At 42.7% G+C, this 25,221-nt stretch overlaps 1 protein-coding gene across 3 annotated transcripts in view; it reads left to right on the top strand.

The window, feature by feature from the left end:
- Positions 1-10,513: 10,513 nt before the first annotated feature.
- The window catches only part of Acvr1 (activin A receptor type 1), a 119,240-nt gene continuing 104,532 nt past the window's right edge, over positions 10,514-25,221 (top strand). Inside the window, exon 1 of one of the 3 annotated variants that reach the window (XM_035446227.1) lies at positions 10,514-10,645. The gene's annotated coding sequence lies outside the window, so the exon portion shown is untranslated. The remainder of the gene's footprint in view (positions 10,646-25,221) is intronic. The other 2 variants (XM_027420394.2, XM_035446228.1) reach the window with 2 other exon arrangements.

A 25,221-nucleotide genomic window follows, 5' to 3' on the forward strand; every position in this document is an offset into this window, starting at 1 on the left:
CATCCCCAGCCTCTTCTCCAATATAAAGAGAATTAGGTGCTTTTAGAGTTCACACCTTGAAACTCAGGATTCTTACAAGTCAATAACATCTTCAGCTGTTAGAGTGTGATGCTTGCTTCCTCCATTCCAGACTGGCTCCCTGTTTTAGATGCTAGAGTACCTGGGCTGTTTGTGGAGTGCTAGAAGGAACTGACTCAACACACCTTATCAGTTTAAAGCCTCAGATTTGTCAAAGAGAAGGTGGAATTGAGATTGGTGCATTTTCTACTTGGGCACTATTTGGCTCCAGACTGGGGTTATATAGAGATGACTGAATTTAAGTTAATACAATTTATCTAGCTGCTTAAGAAAACCAAAGATCATTTTTTCTATTATTAGCAGCAGATAATATTTTAGGAATTTGCAATGATGTAAGTATACAGTTGCTTTATCCAAATGTAAGGAACTTTGCAACTGGTCCTCTTCTGTATTCCTTGAAGTTTCTTCAACAATAGAAAATATTCCTCCAAAGAAGATGAGCAGTCCCTCTCTGAGGATAGAGGGCTAATATTGAAAAGTTATTGATAGATTAGAGTCTCTACCTTGTTCTTACTTAGTAAGTAAAAACCCTCAATATTCTTTTTGCAATATTCTTAATAAATTCTTAACAAAAGACCACAACAGAATAAGCAAAGGGCATTCATTGAAAGAAAACTACAAAATGATGCACAGACAATTTCCAGCATCATTAATATTAACCAAATGAGTTCAAACTAAAACCAACTTTGGGGGGATTGAATCTCAGGCTTTGCATGAGGCAGGCAGGTGCTCCACCACTCTGCTACAAAACCAGATCAAAACAGTTAACTTTAAAAATTCCCTACTGGATTGGGCTAGGATGGCAAATGCCTTTAATCTCAGCACTCAGGAGGCAGAAGCAGGTGGATCTCTGTGAGTTTGATGCCAGCCTGGTCTACAGAGTAAGTTCCAGGATAGGTTCCAAAGCTACAGAGAAACCGTGTCTTGAAAAATCAACTACCTCACGTCACCCCCAAAAAAACTAAAACCAAAGCCAAACCAAACCAACCAAACAACCAAACAACAACAAAACAAAACAAAACAAACAAACAAACAAAAAAACCCAAGAAATTCCCAATTGGCAAGGACAGGAGAGGGTTGGAGACAATATAACAAAGCATGGTAGAAGACACCTGTAATTCCCACATTTCTGAGTCAGACACAGAAAGATTACTGTAAGTTTGAGTCCAGCTTGTTCTACATAGTGAGTAACAAGCCAACCAAGGATATATAGTGAGATCCTGTCTCAAAAGGAAAGAAAAGAAAACCCAAACACATTAATGGAAAGGGCTCAGATACTTAGCAATCAGAAATATGATCAGAATTTCTTCTCTTGGGATTCTATCCTAAAGAAACAATGAGAGTGCCCAAATGTCGTGTGTAGCCACAGATCTTAGTCACTCTCTCAGAGAATACCTAATGACTTGAAAAATACTCCGAACACAACCAAGAAACTATGTGTCCTTCTACATAATATGTGAATATTAATCCAAAAGACTCAGGTAAAATGATTCCAAATATTTACTTACACTGTATGTAGCAAGATAATCCTACCTTCTTTGAAATACTCTTCTTTGATGCTGGAGAAATGGGTTGGTGGTTTAGAGCCAAGTTGCTTCTCTGGTTGCTTTCCCAGAGAACCCAGGTTTGATTCCCCAGTACCCACATGCTGGCTTATAAGCAACTATAATGCCAGTTCCAGAGGAATCTGACACCCTCTTTTGGCCTCTGCAGGCATGTAGGCATGAGGTATATAGACATACATGCAGACAAAACACCTATACATACAAATTAAATAATAATAAAAAACACTTTATTTTTAAAGCGCGTATGACATTATTTTTACTTTTAATTTCCAACAAATTTGTTTATTCTTATGCATACCTATTGTGCAAAAATAGAGATATAAACCAAGAATACAAGGAATACAGTAGGATACCACTGGTATATGCATGCTTTCACTTTGAGGCAATGAAGATGGTTTAAAATTGATCTGCAGTGATGATTGCTCAAGACTGTGAAAGAAACCTTTAAATTGTACTCTTGAAATGGGTAATGTGTATAGTATGAAAACTGTACATTCCCAGCATCCATGCCAGGCAGCTCACAATCCCTGTAACTCCAGATAAAGGGAATCCAATGTTTCTGGCTTCTGTGGACATCTGTACATATGTACATATGCCTACATACAAACACACATATACATGGTTTAAAATACAATAAATCTTAAAAAGGGAACTACAGCTCAAGAAAATTTCTATTAAAAAGTGGTTTGGGGCTGGGTGTGGAGGCACATGCCTTTAATCCCAGCCCTTGGGAGGCTGTGAATTTGAGGCCAGCCTGGTCTATAGTGAATAGATGCTGAAGACATAGGGAGTCCTTGTCATAACAAAAAACAAACAAACAAAAAGTACAGGTTGGGGTGTATGTGGCTCTGCAGTTGAGTGCTTGCCAGCACGCTTAAGGGTTCAATCTGTAGTGCATATACTTGTATGCATATACCCAAACATGAGTACCCCTCTGTGCACACACACAAGGTACAAAGATTACCTGCACTGACATAATCTCAAGATTATCATTGTTAGCATCTTTGTGCATAGCCCTCTAAAGTAATTTCTACACAGCATCTATGGTAGTCTAAAAAAAAATTAAAAAATTGGGTCATAGAATACATACCACTTAAAAGGCATTTTTAATTACAACATGTTTAATTTCATAATCAGAAAGTAAAATTGGACAAAAAGGGTGGTTAGGAGAACCAAATTCTAGTCCCAGCCTTGCCTTAAGTAGTTATGAAACTTTGAAAAACTGTGTGTTGTGGGGATTAACTTTTCCAAGGATAATGGGCAGGGATGGGACCCGAGTGAGATCTCAGATCTCGGGCAGCTCCCAAGCCCTGTAACAGGATGACAGAGTGAAAATAATCTGGGGAGTAACAATTTTATTGCAACAGAAAAGACTGTTTATCAAAGGGTGACTAGTGAGCATCCAGATACATTGTGACATTAACTAAAAATAAAAAGCGTAGAAGAGCATATACTATGTTACCAGTTGTGACAAAGCAAAAGAAAACACATGTAATTGTTCCTATTTCTAGAACATTTCTGAAAGAATACATGGCATCTGGCAATAAGAGGAGACTGGTTCTTTGTGCTTGCTTCACTATAGTCTGTCCTTTTGTCCTTGTATACTGCATTTCATTCATTTGTCCATGTGTTTTAGTGTTGGGATTGAACCCAAGGCTTTGAACAAATGCAAGGCAAGCACGGTGGTATATCCCAGCCCCCTGAATAATCTTTTAAAAAACCACCAGCAAAAACACATTAAGATGAAAACCTTGATAACAAAGGAATATGAATGTCTCGTGTCTCTTTAAAGAACTTGCTTCCTGGTGCTAACCCACTTTATCCTTTTCCTTCTCATGACTGGTGAGCACCACATGATTTGGACTTGGTCAGGTTACCTAGACCTGTCCTATGGTCATTTTCATGAGCCTTCATCCTACTGGGTCCAAAAGGCTTTTTGTGAGTTCCTGGAAATCTTGAATTCTTTACTCTCAGGTCAATTGTAGGAATTGAACTAAAGTCTGAGATTTCAGAACTGACAGGTCTCCAAGATGCAGCTGTGGCTCTCCACCAGAGGAGAAGAACAGAGACTCTGAAATCTGAAGTTACTTGCATAAGGTCACGCGGCTAGTTCTCCACTATATGTAATTAACCTCAGTAGCTGCTCTCTAGAGTTTCATTCAAAAAAAAAAAAAGTAGGTTAATAAAAAGGAAGTGCCTGCATTTTAGATATGGTTAGAATTGGGGCCACATTAGGCCTTGGAAAATTAATTTGATTTCTTATCTATGACAATGTCTTCACAGTGCAAATGCTCAGAGAAAAATCAGGGGAAGAAATATTCTCTAAAAATGGAAAGCTACCTTGACTCAGAGTTCTACCACAGTGAAATTTGAAATGTATTTGTTTAATTTGATGAAGAAATTGATTTGATCTTCTTAACTGCATTTACCCTAGGGACTAAAGGGACTGGCTTTTGTAGCCCACATCTAGACAATGAAGCGACATTAACCATACTGAAGTAAGTTAAAAAAAAAAAAACAAAACTCTAGGAACTTCAGACTTAGGACCTCAGAAAAGACTGAGTGAATCTAGCCTTCATGGATGCAAGGAGGTCAGTAAGGAGAGTCTGAAATGCTAGCAAAGGCGGCAGAGCCCTGATAAACAATCTCCATCTCAAAGGAAAAGACCTATAAGCAGACTGCACATGCATGTGCGTGTACACACACACACACAGACACACACACACAGACACACACACACACTTTAAATCCATCTCATTGCCGCACCTCCCACTTCACAAATACAATCCATATGCATTCCTCATCAGTGAGATTCTGTTCCATGACTGTCAGATCCTTTGAAAATATGTGCATTTCTTATTTTTATAATGTTTATTATTTCTGCTTATTAAAGTAATGCTATAGAATGATTGGAACACAGAGATCTGGAAACAAAGATAAGAGAGCACATTTCTGATGTGTGGAAGCTGTTGTCTTCACATTGAGACAGGGCCTCTATAGCCCAGGCTTACCTGCCACTCACTAGGTAGTCCAAACTAACCTCAAAGTTGCAGCAATTCTTCTGCTTCAGAGAGAAAGACACACAGAGAGAAGGAGGAGGAAGGAGGAAGGGAAGAGGAAGAGAGAGGGGGGGCACTCAATTTTCTGAAATACTTTTTCTAAAATTGTGTGTGTGTGTGTGTGTGTGTGTGTGTGTGTGTGTGTGTGTGTGTGTGTGAGCGTGTGTTTTCATTATCTTTCCCTGTTACCCTCCACTGTAATTATTATTGAGACAGGGCCCGTCTGTAATACTGGCTGTCCTGAAGCTCACTAAGTAGACCAGGCTAGCCTCAGATTCACAGAGAATGGCCTGCCTCTGCCTCCCTAGTGCTGGGATTAAAGGTATGTGCTACCACCTACAACACACATAATTTTTGAACTGGGATTTCCCTGAATCTGAAACTCACATATTGGCTAGACTGACTGGCCAATGAGCTTCAGTGATCTTCCTATCTCTGCTGGACCAGGCTCTTGATGGAGTGCTGGGATCTGAGCTTAGGTCCTTATGCTTGCTCACTGTCGGTTGGGCCATCTCCCCCTTGCTCTTTTGTCCTTTGGGTCTCTGTGAGAGGGAGAAACAGTTATGGAGTGATGGAGTCAAAAATGCTAGCTCTGCTGTGTATTTTCAATTTAGAACTTATTGTTGGCATCTTCAACATTATAAGATGATGGTTATACTTTTATGCAAATTATTTTGGGTCTGATGCTTATTATTTTCCTAGCATAAATTCTTCAGGTATAACTATAGTGTCAAGGGGTATAAATAATCTTAAGATATTGATATGTATAACTTAATTATCTTTTATAAGGTGTTTTTCAGTTTGCAATTTCCTCAGCAACTGTGTCCTTTATTAAATCAATTTTGTCAACAGAAACATGCTTAATTACTGACAAAGGCTGTAAAATAATTGCAAGAACGATTTTATCTATATTATCTTTTCTTCAGTACTTATTTGCTCACTAACTCATTCGTTTTCATTTATTTATTTTGAGACAGAGTCTGTCTATGTAGTCCTGGAACTCCTTATGCAGACCAGCCTGGCCTAGAACTCACAGAGATCCTATCTCTGTCTCTCAAGTGATGGGATTAAATGTATGCATCACTATGCCCAGATTACCTTTTCTTCACTTTCTCCAGCTCTTGAAGGATAAACATTTCTAGTTCTCACATATAATCATTTTGATTTTCATCAAATTTGATTTTTAATTACAGGGTCCATTTTATTGATTTTAAATTTTTTGTACTTTAACATTTTTAATCCTTTTGAATATGTGTTGTGAGCAATTTCATTCTATTTCCCCCTTATTTGATTATTCTTTGAACATTTTTGGGAAAAGTTTTACATAGTCAATTCAAATAAATTATTCTAGTCTTCTATTTGGAAAGTAATTTTATTTCTAAAATAAGAATTTGTTTACTCTTGCTTTCAATTAATTTATGATTTAAAGAAATTTAACTCTTATCTTGGTGGTGCTATGCACCTATAGTCCAAGTGACTGGGAAAAAAGGTGAGGTTGTGGGTCCCCTGAGTACAGGGGTTCTAGACCAGCCCCCGCCCCACCCCCTCTCTCTTACACACCGTATTTATTCCTTGTATAAATATTTCAGGACTAATGTGAGTGGGCACTAACAGATCTTTTCCAAAGTTTATTAAACATGGTTTAATAAACCATCTTTCTTCTAAGACTTTGCAACACCTTTTACCACAGCAGTCAGCTCATGTTATACATGGGTGTGTCAGTAGGGACTGTATCAATGCCCGACTTGAACAATGGACAGCTTCAGGACGTCCTGTGTGGTACCCACACTTCATTGAGTACAGTAGCTGGCCAATAAACTCATGAAATACACAACTAATGAGTCATAGCTATACCTGGAAAATTTAAATAAAAAAACAATGTTCTCAACAATTTTCTCTGTTTGCAATGTTCTTGACTATTTTCACTGTTTCCATTTGGGAAGGAAGGTGCTAAGTCTGCCATTTTTAGTGGTCATTTTAGCTTGAGTTTCTCTTCTGTCTTCCACTATCACAATCAAGTAATTTCCATCTATAGATCATAGTATTAGTCTTGTGAAGTTTTTAGTCATAACATCAGGACTAAATTTCCTAAATCTCAAGTCTTTTAGTCTTTTTAGTTCTCCAAAAATAGTTATGATGAACTGGGTCAGTTTTTCCTCACACTTCAATGATGTACAGACACCTTTAAAAGGCAAGAAAATTCCTATGGATTGCCAATTATACTATTTTTATTAAAATGTCACTGCCATTAGAGGTACATAACAAAATGGTCATGATCCAGAGTATGCACGACACTAATTAATTTCTTTAATATGACTTTCTTTTCAAGTATTGTAATTACAGCAAAGGCACAAATCTCCTAGATTAGGAGAACCTGGGGTTGGTGCAGAAGAACATGTGCCCTCATTCATTCTGACAACAGACGCTGGACTCATTTCTCCTCAAACTACATGGAACCCTCAACCCTCTTTCCCTAGGCCACCTGAAAGCTAACCCAGACTCAGGGCTCAACTTAAATGGGAATGGTCACTAGCCCAGATATCAGCTCATCTGCATACTTTCCCGACCATCACATGCCTATGAAATCAAACACAACATGGACAAATTATCAACCCAACATTTAAAATCACTCTCTTTAATGAGAACATTTTGTTGAGCAGAGATGTCTATCCCCATCACAAACATGATACCTGAGAGGAGGAGGTGGGTTTTGGTTGTTTGTTTTTCTTTTCAGTTGCCTACCAGGATTTTAGATGTCCACTCCTGATTGAACAGACTATCAGAATCTGTTCATTGCTTCAACCATTAGCCTTTATTTTTCTCCCAGAACCCTTTAGAAGTTGAGCTGCAGCAGTGTCAGGATCGTTACCAACACTTCCAGTCCTGGAGCACCTTGCCAATACTATTTGAGAGAATTTGTTTTGGGAAGTTGGTAAGCCTAACAAAACTGATGTCTGCTTGATGCGTTTAAATAAAACATGTTCTTCTATCCCATCCTAAAATGTAAACTCTGGAACCAACAGGAAATGGCTTCAAGATACAAATGACTCAATTCAGATATCTAAATATTTTAAAAGAGAAGAACTAAAAACATTACAATTTCTGGCATACATTCCTTACAACCTTGAGTGTAGAAAGGATGTGGTTCTTATTTGTAGGATTAAAAGCTTAACTACAAAAGTGAAGCTGCCTGTAAAATCTTATGGGATAAACTACCCACATTTTATAGAAAAATAGCATACAGGACTCTTGGGTTGCTCAAGACCCTATTTCCTAATAGTTTTTGAAATCTGTTGACTTTTAGAAATGAACATGTTGATCTGGGCGTAAAGAAGGAGGATACGCAGAAAACAGAAAAGATGCCAATTCACAATGCAGCAGGCAGTTAATTAAGAGGAGTCGGGCTCCCTGAAACATATGACTGAGATTGGAGAAGCTTAGACTGACAGAAGATGTATTTCCTCCAAGTTACTTTAAGGGTGTGATTTTTTTTTTCCCACCAGGGTTAAATCAGTGGGTTGGCTCTTAGGGTGGAGGTAGTGATTCTCAACAGGGCAATTTTGTACTCAGGAGACATCTGGTTGTCACTATTGTGATTCGAGAGTTGTCCTATGAAATCTAGTGAGTACCAGTCAAGGATGCTGCTAAATATATTTCAACATATAGAATGGCAAACCAATTATCAAGCTCTAAGTACCAGTAGTGCCAAAGTTGAGAAATCCTGGAATAAGGTTCCTAAACCCGAGGGCTGCACCCTGTCTGTGTGCACAGGGCTGGTGTGAAAAGCTGTATCCAAGTCTGTCCTCTTACTTTACACAAAGGCATGCACACACAGAGTTACAGCGCAAGGCCACAAGTACTACACAGAGTCCTCCCTTCCATACATTCTCTTAGAACACCGAGTAGTCACAGGAGAGCTGTCAGATGGTCTTTTGCACTGAGCTAGCCACAGTAAGAATACATGTGAGTAGTTGTCCAAAGCAGGTCAAGCTTCCTCAATTCACCTCTCTACCTTACTGGAAGCCTTTATTAAACATTCACACATGATATATGACAAACATAATCAAACCTGGTGCCTGACCTCATGGAGGGGGTTGTGAACGTTTGAAGGGCTAAAAGCATACAACAGCTTGAAGAGGTAGCTGCACTGGCACCTTACAACCACTGCCTGCTATTTTTCCCTCTTAGGTTAAAAGTGTGTCCAAGGTCAAAAACAGTGAGCAGCAAAGGATGACACTTCAGGTTAAGTGTCACCGAGGGCTCTGTTGTATTGTTTTATTGAGCAGGATACAGATTGGTACTCTTGCCTTGATCTGACCTGAACTTTCCTCTCCTGATCTCCACCAAATATAACTCAAGGCTCTTCTAATGAACGATCCAAACACAAAAGAACCAACAAGCTTCTTGTCTTTTTGCTTCTACAACACCTGAAGGCTAATTTTTAGCTGTTCCTTGTACATATGCCTGTGTTACTAGCCCGACTGCAAACTCCTGCAAAGGCCAGATCTTCCATTTCCTTTGCAACCATCTGCAGTGCTGCAGCCAGCGACCCAATAAATGCCCTCTGCATGAAGGGACCTGTAGGGATAAAAAACACTTTATGTTTTTTCCCATTTATCGGTGTCACGATTTTACTTTGCTTTGTGATAAGCTTGTACATTATAAGCTTGTAGAGGGCAGAGAAAATGGCTTGGTGCTTCCACACACTAAGCGGGCACCATGCAAAATTTGATCCTTGCATGCCTTTTTTTGATGCCCCGGATAATATTAGCACACTGGGGTGTTTTTGTGTATCCAAGGACCGAGGTTGTCAGCCTCTCTGCGGCGGGGAATGTTCCTTCCTTCCCACTGTAAGCTCCCATGGCGCCTAGGACAGGGCGGGATTATTGCAGAAGCCCCCTCCCCCCGACTTGCTTATTTTTATTACCAAGGAAGCAGACTGCGAAAATGGCAAACGCTTGCATAACCCCAGACCCTGCGAAGAAATGAGCAGAGTGGAAGGGGATCAGCAGGCAGGGCAGCGATGCCTGGCCAAGGCGGAGCATTGAAAAACCACCCCTCCGCCTGACACGCAGAATTGGAGATGAGTGCATGAGCCCCAGTAGTCCCTGGCCAGTCTGCTTGAGGCTCGCCCGCCCCGCGCCCCGGGAGCTGTCCAGACGTCCCCGCCCGCGCCTACCTGGCCGCTCCCCGCGCCGCTCCGCGCTCCTCCCTACCCCCCCCCCCCACCGCGTCCCGCCAGCCCTGCTCTAGCAGCCCGCAGCCCGGCGGCCCGAGGGTCGGGGGTCGGGGCACGGGCGGGCACGGCTAGGCTGGCGGGCTCCCCGGGGCCCGGCGCCTGCAGGGGGCGAGGAGCGCCCCGCCCCGCCGCCGGCCCTCTCCTCCCGGCTCCCTGGATCCGCGCCGGGAGGAAATGATGTGTTGCTGCCTGGTTAATCACAGCTCCCAGACACTCATTGGCCGAGCGCTCCGCAGCCACTTCCTCCTCCTCCTCCTCCCGCCTCCTCCCGGCCTCCAGCTCCGGTCGCCGCCGCCGCCGCGCCCCCAAGCGCTGGGGGAACTTTGCCGCCGCCGGCTCCCCTCCGCCCCGGCCGAACCCCCGCGTCGCCGCAAGTTTCCTCCGCCCTCCTCCCCGCCCTCCGCCTCCCTCCCTGCGCCAGTCGTCTTCCCGGCTCTAGCCGGGTGCCTGCCGCCAGCCTGCGTGCGCCCGGGCCCCGTGGCCGCCAGTCTCCCGCTCTGTGCCGAGCTGCGCTGCGCTCTGCGCCGCCGCCGCCGCCGCCGCCGTTGCCGCCGGGGACGCCCGCCCGCGCCCGCGGAGTTCCGGGCTCCTCGCCGGCTGCAGCGCCCGCCCCGCCCCGCGCCTCCCGCGCCGCCCTGCAGCGCCCCGCCGCCTCGCGCTCTCCGCCTCCCCGGGTTCAGCACCCGGCCGCCGCTGGACCAGAGGTGAGGACAGGTCGCCCGCAGCGCCGCCGGAACCGGGAAGACCGAGGGAGGAGGGAACCTAGTCGGAGGAGAAGCCGGGATCGGGGGTGGAGGGTGGGCGTCTCGGTGCCTCCCCCTCGCTTTCATTCTTTCTCCGGCAAGCTGCGTGCCCTCTCGACAGGGGGAAGCAGCGGCAGAACGAAACTGTCTTGCTTAGGGCCTCGGTTGCGGGTGGGATCCGGGGAGGGCAAAGACTTGGAGCTGGGGGCTCGGGTGTGCGTAGGGTGAACTACTGCAGGGTGTGCGCTTCGGACTTATAAATCGATCTGGCCTCTCGGCCCCGGGCTCACCTTCCAAGCTGAGCTTGGCAGACTAAAGGGATTGGCGAGTCACCCCCACCCTCAAAATATCCATCTCTTCCAAGAGGAATTTTCTGCTGGAGAGACAGCCAATAAACTCTGTTCAACTCCCTCCCTCCCTCCGTCCCTCCCTCTGTCCTTCCTAGCTGCAGTTTCAAACAGCTTCAAAGCCAGGAATGTGGGATTCATCTTCCCATCCCCAGAAGGCAGATGTGGTTACAGATGTTGTACGGTACTTTGCCAAGTTTAAAACCCTTCCTTCCACACTAACCAAAACAGTGAGGCTAGAACCTTGGGCGCACTGGGGAGAATTGTGGGCCTCTGGGGCCACTGCATGCATGGACTTCCGTCTGGTTTAGAGACTGGCTTGGCTCTGTCCAGTTTGTGCCAGATACTTCTCCCACCCTTTCCTACCTCCTTTTACCCCTGGAGTTCTGAACAACCCTTGTGTGGCATGGAGGAAGCTACTTGGGGGGGGGGGTACACAAACAAAACAAAAAGAACAAAACCCAACCATTTTGTAGCAGAAGAAAAGTGTTGGTTAAAAAGTTGTCATTAATTTGGTGTTTGGAGAGAAGCAGACTGTAATGCAGTGGATTTGTTGTTCCCTTTATTGGCTTTTCTTCTTTGTGGTTTTTGTGAATGGTGTGAGATGATGGGAAATGTCTCCGATCCCATACATGTTTAATGTAATTGCATATATATGTATTTGTGTTTGCATAGATATATAATTTTTGGGAAAAAATCCCCAAATTGAGACTTAACCCAATGATTTGAAACAATCCTGTTCCTGAGAGGCAGACTGCTCTGACAGCCCAAGGGAAGGCGGTGGCAAAAATAGACACCACCTCCTTTTTCCCCAAAAAATTCTTCCTGGAAAGGTGGTGTTAAGAAACTTCAGAGATGGGCTGATCCAAGTGGCGGGCCTTAAATGGAAACACTATAGTATGTCCTGGCACTAGTCTCTGGAGGTGGGTTGCTGGCCAGGGGCCCAGGCTTGGGCAGGCGGCAGACACTAGACTTGTGCTGACCTCAGAGGCTGCCTTGCCATGCAGCTCTACAGTTGGCACACTGCTTAAGTATGAAACCCAGGCCTCACCCATGTCACTCATGGAGACAGTGCGGTCACAAGGTTATTTTAAGTCTGGATAGGATCTGGATTACCATCCTAAGATCAAATCCCTTGTTTTGTGGTGGTTACTTTTGTTTTCTGTCCTGGGGTTGATGAATGGAAGTGTTTCGAGGCTGAACTGTGAGCCTCAGGTTGCTGTCATTTTGTGATGGGTCATAGCATTTCAGCTGCCATGCTGTATGTGAATCCTCAAAGGCAATGAGTGATGGTGAGATAAACTCCGGCTAGACGGCAAAGATCAAGGACCAGCATGGGCATGCACTGGGTTTGCCTTCTCTCTTCAACTGTGTTGCTGAGTTTTGCTTGAAACAGAGAGTGGTTTTAGATCAAACTTGATTGAGATAATAGTCTTACAACTTTTGCACGTTGGACTAGAAGTGATCACTTGAATCTGAATAAATTTCTTGTAATTGCTAAGTAATTACAGAGAATATTAAGGATGCAGAGTTAAAATGCCATATTCAGGAGTGTAATGCGTTTCAGGAGTGAGGAACTTAATTTGATTAATAGCATTGTAATGAGTGCCCTCCCCTCCAAACTGGTAATTTACCAAGTTTTCTTCCTGTACTCATGCAACCGGTGACAGTGACTGAGGTGGTAAACAGAGGATATCTTACAGAAGCTTCTTGTCTTCCCAAGGTTGGACTGTGACTTGGTCACAATAAGCTTCTAGGTATTTCTTAAGGTTGGATGGAGTAGTCAGCAAAGCCAAGGGAGAGACAAGACAGAAATGGATTTGAAAAATGATCTTGCTCTCCAAGGTCACAAAGTAAAGAAGGGATCAATGCTGGGACTGATCGCTCCTCTGTGGCTTGCTTGGCATGTTGGATCCTTCTATCATGATTCATTTTCGTGTGATCAGATCTCATGTCCAGCTCATTAGGAATTATGGAGAAGCAAAGCATCAGTGGGGGGCAAACCCTTTGATGTGCTCATGTAGAGTTAATAGTTGGATGATGGGATGTGCTGAGTATGAGCCACACAGCATGCCCACCTCTGTATGAACACTTTGCACACTTTAACATGTGCTCGTCTCCAGTAGGAACCTGAGGCTCAGCAAACTAAGGCTGTGGAGTTAGTATGTGAATTAGGATTCAGTGGGACTCCAGAACACGTCCCAAGCTGTCGCTACCAGTGATCGACAAACTTGTTTGCATCAGCTCAGTCTCACTTATCTCTAATTATTTAATATTGTGCTTCTTTTGTTTGAGGTTTATTTATTTTTATTTTGTGTTTAGGGGTGCTTTGCCTGCATGTATGCCTGTATACCTTATGCAGTGTCTGTGCAGGCCGGAAGAGGGTATTGAATTCCCTGGAACTGCAGTTATAGACCCTTGATAGCTGCCATGTAGATGCTGGGAATCGAACCTGGGGGCTCTGGGAGAGCAGCCCATGCTCTTAACCTCTAAGTCATCTCTGCAGCCTCTTTTAATATTTTTCTTAAGAAAAAACCCCCGGTATTTTAAAAACACTGTCTTTTAAGAAGCATCCATCTCATTGGTTAGGAAACCACAAAGATAGAATCCTACTTGTACTGAACCCTCAAGTGCAGGGTGGTGATTACCTGGTATGCTTGTGCTGCTGGGATTTGGGGTAAGGACGAAGAAGGTCACACTATGGGTGACATTCAGATTTTTTGATTAGGTATTGAGTTCATGGGTGCTGATTTTAGTTTTACACTTTGTACGCTACAGACACGATACAATTTTTTTTTATGAAACGATAAAGAAAATTAAACATAGTAATTAGCATAATGATTACTTGGGGGAATATTTCACTGCACTTTGCTGACTGTAGCCCATAGCTTGTTGCCTTGCATGAAGGAGACACCTTTACTATTGGCTCGTTGACAAAACCATGGGTAATCATTTCAAAGCTGATTGTTATACTGAGTAAGGTTGAGGTATTGCCCCTTTCAATTTTCTGCTTCTTACACCTCATTCCTCATATCATGAGTGTAGGGACAGCTTGAGCTTTGTGGGGGTTTCTCCTGAGAGTCATGGACTGTGCTGCAGCTGGCACTTTTCAGTGTCACCTTGTTTTGTGTATCTAGTCCCTGGGATGGGGGCACAGAATGCAGTTGTGAAGCCTTTCTATGCTTTTGTGTTTTTAATGCAGTGGCGAAGTGACCACTCAGGAATGGAGGTGCTGTTTAAGTTAGAGCAGTCCTTGGGTAAAGTGTTAACAACATTAAGCTGGGGAGGCTGGGAAATGAAGCCATCTGAGATTTTAGTTGGAATCCAGAGTCTCCTGTGTTATTTTCCAAAGCAAGTTTTGGGCGCTGTGGCTTTATTCCTGGAAATAAGGATTTGGAATTAGGTTTCCTGGTACAAAATGCCTTCTTTGATCTTTTGGAATGAAAAGTTGGTGCTTTTTTTTTTTTTTTTCTCCTCCTCCCTGTGGCCAGTTCTAGCTCAGAAGATCCAAAGGGAAGATTGACCTGTTTTTTAGAAAGCCATTGGTGATATACTGCACTTGCTTGTCCCGCTAGTTTAAGAATCAGAAGCCCTGAGGACTAGAGGACTGGAGAGATGGCTCAGTGCTTAAAAGCACTGATTGCTTTTCCAGAGGACCTGGGTTCAATTTCCAGCATGGCAGCTCACAACTTTCTGTCACTCCTGTTTCAGGGGACCCAATACCAATGCACATTTTTTTTTAAAAAAAAATCAAAACCCCAAAACTAGGATTTGTGTTTTGGAAAGGGCAGTCTAATGAGTCAGTTGGAAAGAACTTCATGGAATTGGTTTGGCTGGTGAATCCTGGCTTTTAGTTGAGAAGGAAGGTGGTTTTATGCACCTCACTCCCAAACTAACTAATAGGAGACCCACCAGGTAAAAAAGAAAAAGGGAGACAGTGGATGTAGCCTAGTGGTTCAAGCTCCTGTATTGACACTGTGGGGGAGCAGGTAGCTAAGGAGAAGAAAACTCAGATTCCTTGATAAAAATGAGCACACACATTCACCCTTCGCTAATATTCAAAACCACTCTCCCAGGCAGCGCTGGGAATCTGAGCTTGTTTGTGAGTATCTTCCCTGATCCTGAGAGCTTTGTTTGCCAAAGTTTCCACTGCTTCATTGTTTGACTTTGGGGTTTTCGGTCTCAGACCAACATTCCACTTTGCCCATTCGGGTTGCTTCACTGTTTACTCTGGGTGTTTGGCCTTTATTTCAGTGACTGGGAAAGTCATTTCAGATTTCACTCTTTCTAAGTTCTGTAGAGATACATGCAGTAGCTGAAGGGTATTTGGGGGTGGAGTGAAATAAAGCCACAGTAGCACAGATGTCCTGATGGGTCTCAGAGGCCAGCACACACCCTAAGGCCTGACCTTGACTTATCTGGCCCTCTCCCACCTTGCCCTTTGTTTGGAAAAAGCCAGACCTCTTAGGGGTCAGAGAAATCTCATTGTAAAGGAGAATGCATCCTGCTTTTCTTATCCCTACCATGATTGTATCAGCATTGTATCAGCTTCATCTTCCTCTTGGGCCTCAATTCATCTCAAGATATAGGACCGAAAGTTATTCATTTTTCCTTTTATTCTTTCCATGTGATCATTCCCTTTCACTGACTTCAAACCTTTCCTGTTGTCTCACTGGCTGCTCTGGAGGCAAGGACTGTGTCTTACTTGTCTTTTGTGGATCTTGCATATTTAACCCAATACTAGACCATAAAACCAATACCTTTTTGGCATAAATTTTAAAGAAGATTTATTTTAGTTTTAATTCTGTATGTGGTGTGTGTGTGTGTGTGTGTGTGTGTGTGTGTGTGTGTGTGTGTGTGTGTGTGTGTGTGTGCCCATGAGTGCAGGTGCCTGCAAATCCAGCAGAGGGCATCAGATCCACTGGAGCTGGATTCTAGGTGGTTGTGGGCTGTCTAATATGAATATTAGGAACCAAATTTGGGTCCTGTGTAAACACACTATATGCTCTTAACTGAAGAGCCCTCTCTCCAGCAACAGGGAATGTTTTTTAATTCTGAGAGACTGAATGGATGACTGCATGTTATGGATGTAAAGGGACCCTGCCCTTTAAGAGAGGGCGACAGCATGGAGAAGTTGACAATCTTGATACCAGGCCTCTAAACATGGATAGGAAACAGGTGGAAGACATATTAGGCGAGGAAACTGTATTTGGTACCCCCTACCCTGTTTTTATCTCTGATAATTGAACTCAGTGCCTCACTCCCCTTTTTACACTTGGTTGTGGCTTGTACTTAATAAACTCAGCAAATATTTATTTATAAATTTTGAAAAAAATTTATGTGCATTGATGTTTTTCCTGCATTTATGTCTATATGAGGGTGTCAGATCCCCTGGAACTAGAGTTACAGACAGTTGTGAGCTGCCATGTGGGTGTTGGGAATTGAACCCAGGTCCTCTGGAAGAACAGCCAATGCTCTTAACTACTGAGTAGTCTCTCCAGCCCCCTCAGCAAATATTTGTTGCATTCTTTTCAGTGTACATTTTCTTTCTCCTTTGTGAGTAGGTAAGGGAGATACTTCTATTCTGGGGAAGAATATTTTAACTCTTTTTTTTTTTTTTTTTGTTTCCATCACAGTGAAGAATCCTGCATTAATGTGGGACTCAATCGCTTGTTTAATTGAGCCCTTTATTCCAATTTTCTCTTGTGGCAAGTGTGCCTTCCTAAGAAAAATGACAGTGAAAACAGAATACTAGGCAGTTCTTATGTCAGAGGCATATACCTTTAATCCCAACACTCAGGAGGCAGAGGCAGGTGGATCTCTATGAGTTCCACATCAGCCTGGTCTACAGAGTGAGTTCCAGAACAGCCACAGCTGTTACACAGAGAAACTCTGTCTCAAGAAACCAAAAGGAAAAAAAGGGGGGGGGGAGAAAGAAAAGAAAAAAAATTGGCAATGAAAAGAATGTGGACAGACTTTTTGGAAAATGTATAGAGTCCAAAGTAAGCTTTTTTTTTCTCCCCCACCCCCAATTTTCAGGGATGAATTTGAGTGGCCATAACCACAAGGAACTGTTCAGCCTGAACACTTGTTGACTGGGCAGTTTGGTGACCTATGAAAGCCAGTATTGGCCATTCGTGGTTACAATGCTGCATAGCTGCCATTGAAAAACAAGATTGCTCTAGATTTTGCTTCTGCTTTCGCTGACAGAAGAATTATTGATCGAACCACTAAAAACATAACCTTGAGTTTTAAAGAAACAGACTGAAGGAATAAAGGAAGGTGTGGGGGTTGGTGCTGCTCAGGCAGGCATGGGAGAGGTGATGCTGTTTGGAGTATGCAGCCTATGGGGAATGTGTGAGGGGAAGAGCTTCAGAACAGAGGGACGGTTAAGATGACACTGAAACCCAGGTGCTGAGTTTTATTCACTTGTGGCTCTTTCAGTGAAAATATGATGCAGTCAGCTACTGCCCTAAGTTAGTGCTGTTTATCAGTGGATGTCACCAAGAATGCCAGAGCACTTGAATTGTGTCTCTTTTCTTGGTTCCAGGGACTTAGACAAGACAGTTAGGCCTTGGAATAGAGGGTAGGGAGAAAAAGGACAGGTGGTTATCCAGAGTAACTCTTACCGTCTTTTTCAAAGAGGAAAAATGGTGAGGGACAAGTGGATTCAATGGTGTTTTTCATGTGGTTCTTCAAAGGGAAGGATCTGAGCCATTGTGGACAACAGGGCTGGAATAAGTATCTTCCGAGTGTGGTCCAGAGAGAATTGGAGCATCTGGCTCTGGAGATAGAACATTAGGTAAACATAAATACCAGTGTCAGTGTTTTCAAAAGACTCTTGACTCACAGACAGACATTTCCCATTGTGGTCTGCTACACACACTTACACACATGCAGGTCAGAAATGAAGCTGAATTACAGGTTTCCCTAGACTATACTGTAATGCTTTTTAATTTCTATTCAATTTTTATTTAAAAATTCTGATCTCTATCTACTAAATTGATTTCAAAACTTGCTAATGGTTCCTAATCAGCAGTTAGAAAAAAAAAAAAAAAAAAAGAAGTGTTCTGTTCCAGGTATTGTAGAAATTACCCTTAATTTGTTTATTGAATAGTTGCTAATGTCAATGAGTATTTGTCAGTTTTTTTTTTTCTTTTTTGGCATGAATTTTAGTTATTCTACAGAAAGCCTCCACCTCTATCCTTCTCCCACCAATTTCTTTTCTTAGTACAAGAATTTTTTGCCTTTTCTCAAATCATATTAAAAAGACTAATGTGGGCTTTCCTGAACCCCACCAACATCAAAGGTGGGGCTGACTAATTTGAATTAATTAAGGAGCCCTCAGCTCTCTTTGTGGAGATTATATTTTAATAAGGTGGCTGCTTTCAGTTGAAGAGGCAAGCAGGAGTACCTATCTACCAGCTCACACCCAAAACATGGGAATAAAGTTCAGACAGTGACTCCATGTAGTATCTAAAAATGGAAAATGAAAGGTTAAGAGGGGTAGCTATTGGCATAAACAGTTCACCTGTTGTCTTTATCCTTATTAGTAAAAATCTCCTGCATCCCTGCTCTTTTATGTTGTGCTTCTTTGCTCTTCATTTACTGAATGTTCATCAAGTCTTCCTGTCCTTGGACTGAGCAAGAAACTTGGGAAAACCAATCAGATGTGAAGGTGTTCCTGAGGGGAATCACACATCTGCTGTAAGAAAAGCGCTAACTATCTCGGTCAGAAGGTCTAGAGAGATAAGATCAACCCAACACCATTGAGGAGGTGGCTGTTTGGCTGGCCTTGGAAAGAGGTGTCATTTTGATGTTATCATATGACAGATCGTGTTTAGTAGTGAGATGGACAGCATTCTGGAAATAGGGAGTGGTGCTAGTAAAGAGGAGGTAGTAGGTTTTCTGTAGGAGCCGGGTTGAATACAGTGTTGACTGGACACATTTGCAATCACTGGATCAGACTTTGTATCTTGAGATGCTGTGTTTCAGGAGAACATCAAAAACCTGGGAAAACAGGGAGGTCAGTCCCAGTAGCGTACCTTGACTGTTTGGAGTATGCAAGGTGAGAACCAGAGAAAGAAATAAGATAGGGTAATGTGGTACCTTGTGGTTTCCTGGGATGCTGGGGTGAAGGCTAAGATAATGCATGGTTAGCAGGCCTTGGGCTGTGGGTATGGTAGAGTTGATAGTGTTGTTTAACATGTGCAAAACCCTGGGTTTGATCCCTAGCATTGCTCAAGTGAGATGTGTTAGTCGACACTTTTAATTCCAGTCCTTGAGAGATGGAGGAAGACCACAAGTTCAGAGTCATCCTCAACTACAAAGGGAGTTTGATGCCAGCCTAGGATACATGAGACCCTGTCTTAAGAAGCTAAAAGGAATCTGGCCTTGAGCAAGCCATAGTGTGTCAGCTCATTTAATACTCATATCAACTTGAAGTACCTTCTCCTGCTAGCCCCACTCTGCAGAAGGAGAGACTGAAACCCACATGACAGCTTGAACCATTTTTTTTTTGTTGTTGTTGCAGGTAAAACTAGAAGTAGAAACTGGTAGTTCTCAGGCTAGTGTGCCTCAGAGTTACGCTTTGGTTGATACTGTATTTTAAACATCTCTTAAAAGGTTGCCATTATTGAAAATAAGGTTTCCCATTAAAATAGCTCAACTTTCATTCATTCTTATGACTGACAGTACTGGGGACATCTAGACCCTGTTCTTGGCGGAAGCTGTGAGAGCCACTTGTGGTTGTCTGAAGGGACATGGGTTCTGAGTTTGCCTCTGTTTTCTCCTAGACACTGACATCTGCTAAAAGTTGCTTCTCATACCCTATCCTTGTGCTGGGTTTTGAACCCTCCCTAACCTGCATTGTTCCTCCTACACACTAATCCCACTGTCTCTGTTGCTGTGTGAGCTTGAGACCCTTCCTCTGTCGGCCTCAAGGAGATTTGTTTAGTAATGAGGGTTTGTTTCCTAGAACTCAGGAGGAACAATAATACTAAATGGAACAGGCTTTTGGTTTTGGGTTGGAGACAGGGTTTGCTGAATAATTTACTTGGGGTGAAAAGGAGGGTGGGGTGTGAGTAAATGTATATCTGACTTGTGGAAATTGCATGGCTGGGGTAATGGTGTTGACCTTAAAAGCAAGGGTACAGTTGGCAAGAGGAGCTTGTCTGGAATGGGATGAGGTGCTGGTGGAGCAAAGGCATGGTAGAGGTTCTCCTGTAGTCCTGTGAGAACTTGGGGGATATAGCACTAGAATCCATAAGGCGAGGGCTTGGGGCTTTGGTTTTATTGTGTTTGGATCGGTATCCCTGCTTGGTGAGAGGATGAATTTGGGGGCCGTTACTTTTGGGAATGGGGAGAAGTTGCCCGAGGTGCCCGTGAGAAGTTGAACCCAGGGCAAACAGTACAGAGTTTCTTATTGACTTTTTGGGGTCAAGTGTCATGCCTCCCAGATGAATTAAATGTTTATTCTAAGGAAGGAATATACCCAACAGTTCTACTTTTCAACATGGGAACTGATAAGCATCTCTTCCTAGACTCAGAGGCAGGTGGCTGCTTTCTTTGATGGATGACACCTGTAAGTTACACACATGCTTTCCTTAGGCAAAACTGATTCTGTGACTTTGAAGTTTTAATGTAAAAATATTTGTTTATCTTTGTATCAAAGGTCATAGAAGAAGAGCTTATTGAGCCCCTAGATGGGGAAAAGCGCCAGAGGGTAGTGACTCTCGGCTGAGGTTTTATTCTGGCTTTTAGCTGGCTAAGAGTGGAATGTCCTTTGACAAATTCAGATGAATTCACATCTTCACCTTTGCCCATTTGCTTCAGGATCCATCCAGGTTCCCGTTTCTCAGTTATCTGGGTCCATCTCCACTACGTGGTCTTCTCCACCTGGTTGCCTTTTGATCCCCAAAGGTCTGGACGTTCCATCAACAAGTGGGTGACTCTTGCTCAGATGTGGCGCTGTTCATGGAAATCCTCCAGGAGTTCACTTCTTTCCTTCTCATAGACACTCAACTCCTTCTGGGGACCTACAACTCCCACTTTGAGAAAATTCAAGTTAGCCTTTGTATTTTAACTTATCTGCATCTTTATCTCACATGTGCACATTACAGACATTCCTGTACATGTGTTTCCTTGGGTTTGGTTAATACTTGTGTTTTTGGTAGTTTACTTCGTGAATGGAATGCGCAGCCATGTTCCAAAGCATGGAGGAAAAGAGAACCCAGTAAAAAGTAATTTCTGCACTTCCGCCTTCTGTTTTCCCTTATTAAAGGAAAGGCACCATTCAGAGGTGTTGTGGGGGGCGGGGGCAGTGCAGCTCAGGAGTGCTCGTCTAGCATAGGGAAGACCACCCCAGTTTCAATCCCCAGCACCAAAAAGAAGAAACAAAATCCAAGTCATCTATTCTCTTAGCAACAACATCTAATTACATTTACAGTCTTATACTAATGGTGGCTTGTTTTTTGGAGACAGAATCTTGCCATCAATCCCAGGATGGTTGGGAGTTCCTGGGCTCAAGTGGTCGTCATTTTGCCTTAGCTTCCCAGGAACTCTAGATGTCCACTGTTCTGACTGTGAATGCTTTTTTGTTTCTATGAATATTGTTTCTTGTACAAATTTCAGTTCTGTATCTGTTTTTTTTTTCCTTTTTTTTTTTTTACAGGTCTTTGAAAACTTCCTCTATTAGTACGAACAAAGTCTCCTCTTACTTATTTGTCTTTCGGCTTGTAGAACCAAGGACTGAACCCAGGGTCTTGATCACCCTGTCTGTGCTAGGTTAGCACACCTCTGCACTATGTCTCTCTCCTAGTCTCCTGCTTTGGAACACCTTGTATTATGCACTATAATTTTGCTAGACAACATTGTGCATTGTAGTGTTGCAGTGACTGAGTTTATATATACAGAACTGCAATGACCATGCTACTATGTATGCAATAGTCCCCCATTATCCATGGTTTTGCTTGCCACTTTCAGTTGTCAGTGCTCTGATGTGGTCTGAAAATATTTCATGGAAAGTCCCAGAAACAGTTTGTAAATTTAAAATAACTTTCATTATACTGTATTATTTTAATTATCTTGTTTTATTATTGCTGTTACTCTTTTCTTCTGTGTAGTTTGTAAATTGCACTTTATCACAGACATGTCCATACTAGGGAGAACTGGAGTTTATGTAGGTTTCAGTGATCTCCATTCAGAGTGCCCATTGGGTGTCTTGAGGGTGGGGAGCACCACTGTATCCTGACCATCTGTGCCTGGATAGCTTGATTTACTAATTCCTTTCCTGTACATCTGGGAATAAATACCAAAGATTGCTATTTGCTTTGTAAATTTCATGTAGCCTGTAGCACGAATCAGGCTTTTCATTTGTGTTTGTGAAGAGCAATGCATGGTGAGAATGAAGGGTCCAAGGACCCAGCCCTGTCTGCTTTTGCTGATAGCCAGTTATGTGGTCAAAGAAAATAATTTTATTTTCAGTGTCTTCCTGTCTGTCAAGGAAGGCAGAGGCTTCATTCTGCCTAGCGTTAAATAATTCTCTAGTCTCTCTTTTTTGGTCTTTCCAGTAAGTGAAGTCTGTTTTGTTTGTTTGTTTGTTTTGTTTTGTTTTGTTTTTATTTCCATGTAAGTTTGAGTCTGTGAATAACTGTGGGCTTTGGAAGCCTTGCAAACCACAGATTTACTTTGATTGTTTTAAAGTACCATGTCTGCCTATGCTTTATGGTAAAAGCAGAGTTTATATGGCTGATGGCTGAATTTAAAAACAAAACAAAACAAAACAAAAAAAAAACACTTCGAGTGATAAGTAAGCATTTAGTGACCAAGAAACTCATATAGTCAGCTTTTTATTATTGATCATGAATAGAGACAATGGATTTTTATACTTAAGGAAAAAGTTTTATTTTTAATAGCTTTAAAAAAAGCAATAGGCTAGTGATGGACAGTCTATAAGAAACAGCAAATTTTTATTTATGATTATGGAGCAGACTAGAGGAGACTGCTTTTGATCATTTTGTAATGAAGAAGGTAAAGTAAGGTTTATTTTTGAAGTATTTAGTCAGCTTTCTTTTCCTTGGTGGTGCTGGGACTAGAACACAGGGCCTGTATAAACCAGGACGAGCTCCATGCCTGCAGGACATCTATAGGCCTTTCTCACTAGGACATTCGCAGTGCGTAATGATGGCAGTGACCTCTTTACACTTACCAAACTAGATGTAGCTCAAGTTTTAAACACACATAACATCATGTAAAACTGACATTTGTTCTCTGTACTGCATTTTCCCTTTAGAATTGACTCCCATAGCCAAGCACTGTACTTGACTTTTTCATTTGATCCACTTGGAATTTTTGGATTGCTAATATAAGCCTTTTTTCTAGAACATTTTTTGGGGGGTGGCATTTACTAAACCTCTTTCCATATGCAGATTTATTTACTTACGTGTAAGACAGCAAAAACAAAGCAAAACAAAATGAAAAACTTAGATATTCTCTTGTAGACATTAAGTTTTATTTATATTCATAAAATTGAATCATATGTAGTCACTAAAACTATGACTTCAGATGACTATTCATGGATACATCATTCACTTTTTGCGGGGAGACAGGATCTCTTTTTGTACTCTTAGCAGGTGTGGAACTCGAAGTGATCCTCCTGTCTCTACATCTGTGCTGGGATTATATATAGGTGTTTGCCATCATGGCCAGCTCCAGATCACAGTTTGAATTTTCCTTAGTACCCTTTAGATTTATGGTTATGAAGGTATGGCATAAAGGGGAAAGGAGGTAGTAGGGCATACACAGTAATAGTGGCAGCAGCCATCTCAGTCATGTGGTTCAAGAGACAGTCTTTAAATACAAATGAGTGGGATAAATACCAGCACCTTGTGTCACCTCTATAATGTAGCATTAAAGGTGGCCACCTTCCTTATAATGACAAGCACTAAACTGTGGCTTTTGCTCCTCGTGAGTAAAATGTACCCTGTTTCTATAGGGTTTTATGCCTACTTTAGGATTAAACTTCGATCTGGAAGTTAAACCTTGGAGAGGCTGGCTGTAATTTCACATAGTGCAGGTGTATTAGATTGGTGCAAGTATCTAATTATAATTACCGGCGCATTTCTAATGCTGTTTTACGTGTGATGTATCACCGGTGATTTTGACAGCTCTGACTGCCTTGTGTCTTCCATGGTACTCTTCATAGAGCGTCGCTTAAACTTCACATCGTTGGGAGGATTCTCAGCGAAGCGATGCAGCGGGACTAGGAGGTGAAGGTGCTTCTCGTCCCACTTTGGCTGTTGATTTCCAGTCCGTTAAATGTTAACCTGACGGTTATCTGGGTTCGCTGTTCAAGAAGCCTGGAAGTTTCATCTTATTTTTTTGAATCGTGGGGGGAGGTAATGGAATGGAGTGATGATGTTCTGTTTTGATTTGACTTCTCAAAGGTGACAGAGACTCTACTGTTGAGGGTCCTACTCATAATACATCAGCAGACTTTTCTTATGTGATGGTCTTTTTTTCCCTTTTTGTTTTCCATTTATCTGTTATTGTTGTTTGAGACAGTGTCTCCCATGACCTAGGTTGGCCTCCAATTCTTCGTAGTCTAGGACCTTGAATGCCCAATCCTCCCAAATTTTGCCGGTCAGCCACTGAGCATGGTGGCACAAAGGCTGTTGGAAAGCTCAGCCTGGTAGAGGCAGACAGACAGACAGATAGAAAGACAAGTAGCAAGGAGACAACAGAGAAGTCAGTCTGGCTTGGGGCTGTAAATGGGAAGTAATGCTGGGGTGCACACTTCTGCTTAAGAGGGCTTCAGGGGTCATCTTCCAGGGCAGTGATGTTTGCCAGCTGATTGTGAAGGTTCAACTTCAAGTTCTTAGGTGGTCAAAGGCTTTCAGGGGGGCAGCGTCAGCATCACCCCTTGTCTCAGTGAGTACTAGTGGGACCAGAGAAAGCAGCAGTGATGTGGTTAGAAACACAGACCAGCGTCTACTGGGAATCCTGCTGAACTGGTGGCCCCAGCTTCTCACAATTCTCACCAGGTGACTTGAATGCTTTTAGAAAGCTGAGATCGAATGAGCAGACAGCAAGGGGTAAAAGATGAAAGCTGGGAAAGGACCAGCCACCTGCTAAGGAGTATTGATTTTGATTTTAAGTAAGGGTTGAAAATGCAGAAATAGTAGCAGACTC

Source organism: Cricetulus griseus, chromosome 6, assembly GCF_003668045.3.
Source record: "Cricetulus griseus strain 17A/GY chromosome 6, alternate assembly CriGri-PICRH-1.0, whole genome shotgun sequence".
In the NCBI taxonomy this organism is placed as follows: Eukaryota; Metazoa; Chordata; class Mammalia; order Rodentia; family Cricetidae; genus Cricetulus; species Cricetulus griseus.